Source organism: Salvia miltiorrhiza, chromosome 6, assembly GCF_028751815.1.
Source record: "Salvia miltiorrhiza cultivar Shanhuang (shh) chromosome 6, IMPLAD_Smil_shh, whole genome shotgun sequence".
Taxonomy (NCBI): Eukaryota; Viridiplantae; Streptophyta; class Magnoliopsida; order Lamiales; family Lamiaceae; genus Salvia; species Salvia miltiorrhiza.
Window position 1 is genome coordinate 28,599,416 of NC_080392.1, and position 4,316 is coordinate 28,603,731.

Genomic DNA, 4,316 nt, shown 5'->3' on the forward strand with positions numbered 1-4,316 from the left:
CTGCGGTCCGGAATTACAATCTGAAGCCCAACGATTCAAACCTGCTGCCGCTCTTTCATGAGATGCCAAGTGAGGACGCCTTACAGTTCATCTGTGACTTCTGCTCTCAAGTGCAAACCTTCCCACTGTTGGGACTCACCGAGGATCAGTTGAGACTCAAGTGCTTACCTTATGCACTCAAGGACCGAGCTAGGACGTGGTTACTGTCCCTGCCGCCGAACTCCATCACCACATGGGGAGAGGCATGTGAGAAGTTCATGCTCAAGTACTATCCTAGTCACAAGACACAGGAGATTAGGAGCCAGATAATGAACTTCATGCAAGAAGTTGATGAGCCTCTCCACGAGGCTTGGGAGAGATTCCAAGAGCTCCTCCGCCAGTGCCCACAACATCAGTTAGCACCCGTCATGTTGATGCAGTTCTTCTATGACGGATTGATTCAGACGGCACAGTTTATGGTGGACAGTACCGCAGGGGGCAACATTGCCCGAAAGACAGCCAATGAGCTCAAAGAGATCTTCGACACCTCGCCGCGAGTTCTCAACAAAAGTCGGTAAGAGGAAGAAGGGTTGAAGCGAATGCAGTAGCTCCAAACAATGAGCTTCAGAAGCAGGTAGCTGACTTGATGAGGCAAGTACAGCACCTCACGATGAACCAGGTGGAGGCTCCACCCGTTCGCGCGCCACCAGCAGAAGGATGTGGCATATGTGGCGATTTTGGTCATGGAACCAACGCGTGCCATCGCATGGGGAACTTCACACCTGAAGGAGGAGCAGAGGTCTATGCTGCTCAGAGCTATCCGGGGAGGGCTCAATTTGAACAGAGGCCCAGCTTTAATCAAGGGCAACCAAGCTCCAACTCGGGTTGGAGAAATGAGCAGAATTCGGGATGGAGGAATCAAGCTCCTGGCCAAGGGTCGGGATCAATTCAAGGAAATCAGTTCCCCCAACCTCTACAGCAATTGGGGTATCAGAACCAGCAACAGTTCTACCCATCTCAACAACAGCCCTCATTCCCTCAGCAGCAGCATTACCCTCAACCATATCAGCAACAGCAACCACCGCAGCAACTCTACCCACCTCAGCAGCACCAACCTCCAGGCCCCTTATTTGAAGATCAGATGCAAGCTTTCATGCAAGCTAGCAAACAGGCGATGGAGGCTCAGAGTGCTACCATCAAGCGCCTCGAGACTACAGTGGGGCAATTAACTGGAGCCTTGAATCAGCTACAGCAGGAACAGCCAACGGGGAAGTTCCCAAACCAGGACCAACAGTAGCATCAAGCTCATGCCGTGGCGGTAATCAAGGAGAATGCCCCAATAACCACGGGGAAATGGAGAAGCAAAATCGTGCAAGCAATGAAGACTACCCAATACTCCAGTGAGCCACTGCCACCTGTCACTATTGCACCAGACCAACCACCACCCAAGCAAGGAGATCCAGGTAGCTTTATTTTTGATATTAGCTTAGGTGGGGTTGAAAAGGTTTTGGGAATGCTTGATTTGGGCGCGGCAGTCAATTTGATGCCGCTTGATATTTTTGAGAAATTGGGAAACAAAGAGCTGAAATGCACGAATATTAAGATAGAGCTAGCTGACGGCTCCATTAGCAGCCCACGAGGCCTTGTTGAGGATGTTGAGGTGGTCGTGAGGGGGATTAGAGTCTTGGCTGATTTTGTTGTCTTGGATGTGGGAAAAGGGATTAGAGGCGAGAATGGGCATCTCGTGCTACTTGGTCGACCCTTTATGGCTACCACCCATACTCGCATCGATGTGGGTATGGGAACTGTAAGCATGGTAGGGGCAGGTAGAGCGGTAACTTTCTCTGTTTTTGATAAAAAACCTACTACCCTCACTTCCTTACTTCAAATCTGCTCTTATGTTGAAACTTTTGATGCTTTGGATGAGGATTGTATTGTGCAGGAACTCCTTAGTAAGTTACAGGAGGAGGACGAGATTGTGGAGGAATTCCTAGCTATCTTGCAGGATGAGGCTGACATGGAGCAGAAACCTCTGGATAAGCTGCATGAGGAAGGTGATATAGAGCAAGGCTTTCTATCTGCCTTGCTACTGGAACAGAAGTTCGATGAGGTTGTGTCACTCGATCTCCTTGGAAGGGTGGATAGAGGACCATCTCATGATATGAGCATGGAACGCTCATTTGGAGGACCCGCAGCTGCAATTCAAGAAGTTATGTTTACAAGGGCGTTAAGGCAGCTAGAGCTTCAATCGGATTTTGGTTAAGCGGTTCTCCTAGTCGGGCTGGCGACGTTAAAACTAGCGCTGCATGGGAGGCAACCCATGTTTTCTTGCTTTTTCTTGTTTTTGTTTATCTTTCGTGTTGCTTGTGTTTGAGTTCTTTTGTTTCTGTTGTTTGGTGCAGGTTGTTGCGTTGGGGAGTGTTTGTTCTATGATGAGAGATTGGCAGACATAGTGGGATACTACAGACTCGCCAGTTGGATTGGTAATTAGGGAAGTTTCCTCTTTCATCCATCTTTTCGTTGCACTGAGGACAGTGCCAAATTTTAAGTGTGGGGGGGTGTTTGTTGGTATTTGTGAATCTTGTGGGTGTCTTTTTGTTGCATTGTTGAGCTTTCTTGTGTGGGGCGAATGGTCCCCTTGTCTTGTTTTCTTATTTGTTTTAAGTGCACCTCGCATGTTGATGGTGGTTCACTAGCGATTCTGGTTTGTGTCTCGAGTGGTTTGTTGTCCTTGTCCTTTGTGATTGAATTGTTCCCAATTTGGTGTAATTAGTTTAATGTTTGGATGCAACACCCTGATGAGCAACTCTTGACGTGATTTGTCCGGTAGATGCTAAGGGGAGTGTTTTCAGTACAATTTCCTAATATCTGTCTCTGTGTTGATTTGTTTGGTTGGTTGTTGAGTTTTTGATAGCCCTGGGTCTCTGCTCCTCTAATGATTTCATTATGAGCATGAGAAACCACACGAGAACATTTTGGATCACCTCCAAAAGTGCAATCTCGTGAATTATGGCCCATCTATTAAGAGCGAAAATAACTTGACCCCCAAAAAAAAGGGAGAAGTGTTGTGAAAAAGTAACAGAATTTGAAAAGGAATGAGATATGATTGTAAAGGAAATTGCATTAGGAAATTCACCCTTAGCGGAGAATTGGGTCTGATCGGATTGAGTTGTATCACCTTGTTGTTGCACTTTAAATTTTAGCTTTGAACACTTGATTGGGGGACATTGATATCTTGAAGGACTTGGATTGGTTTGTGTTTTCTTGGTGAGAAGAATCGCTTGTGGATTTCCTTTCGATGTTGTGATTGTTGCTTGAGGACAAGCAAGGATTTAAGTGTGGGGGGGTTGTTTAGCCCTATTTTGTGATGATTTTATGGGTCTTTTTGTTGTGCATTCGAACATGCTTCGTATCTTTTTGCTCTATCCTTCACTTGCTTGATATTATTTGGTGGTATTACTGTTGTGTGCAGGAATCGAGAGCAGCCGCACGTTTTGGCATCGCTTGGAGCAGTTTCGGAGGCAGAGCTCACGGCGGCCGCCGTGAGCCTCACGGCGCGCACCGTGCAAATCTTGGAAGATTCCGCGAAGGCCCTCCACGGCGCCGCCGTCCCACGGCGGCCGTCGTGTCGCTGTGTAATCCGGCAGTTACGTTTTTGGGCTTTAAAAGCCAATTTTTAGGGTTTCTTGCAGGACTTCTCGACCCCAGCAGCCTCCAGACGATTTTACCTTGGTTTTTCCTAGTTTTAGAGTAGTTAGAAACATTATAAACATCTTTAGATTCGTTGGATTAAAGTTAATGTTATTTTGCATTCCGTTGGATTGGATTTCCGGATCGTACGCTTATGTAAGAGCTCAGTTTATGTTTTCTATATAAATGAATGCTAGTTTATTTCCATTGCTTAGATTATTGATGTTTAGTATTCAATTGATTAAATGTTTATTCTTTTATCTTGCCTAGATAATCGTTGTTTATGATTGTTGAATTAGCTAATGCTTTCTAGATTTCTAGTTAGAACCCTAGGTTTATTAGTTCTCTGCGTTCTTAATCTGCTTCCTATTTTTCGCCTAGATAGATTTATATGCTTTCTGTTGATTCTGCATTAGATAATTTTACAAGCTTTATTTAATTACGCCTAGATTTAAAGAAAGAGTGTCAGACCCAACTACCCGATTAGAGTGTTTAGGTTTATTTCCCGTTTTCTGTGCGTAGCATGATCAGAGCCCTGCTTAGCCTTCCTTGAGAGACGACTTGGGTTAGCTTATTACACTAGGACGACCTCGTACGATTGCGAGTCAATCCCTTAGGTGTTTTGGGTTGAGTCAGAGAGTTTCAGC

At 45.8% G+C, this 4,316-nt stretch overlaps 1 non-coding gene across 1 annotated transcript; it reads right to left on the minus strand.

The window, feature by feature from the left end:
- Positions 1-291: 291 nt before the first annotated feature.
- Positions 292-397, minus strand: LOC130991044 (small nucleolar RNA R71). The gene has a single exon (XR_009091008.1). It is a non-coding gene; the product is annotated as a small nucleolar RNA R71 (small nucleolar RNA).
- Positions 398-4,316: the final 3,919 nt, after the last annotated feature.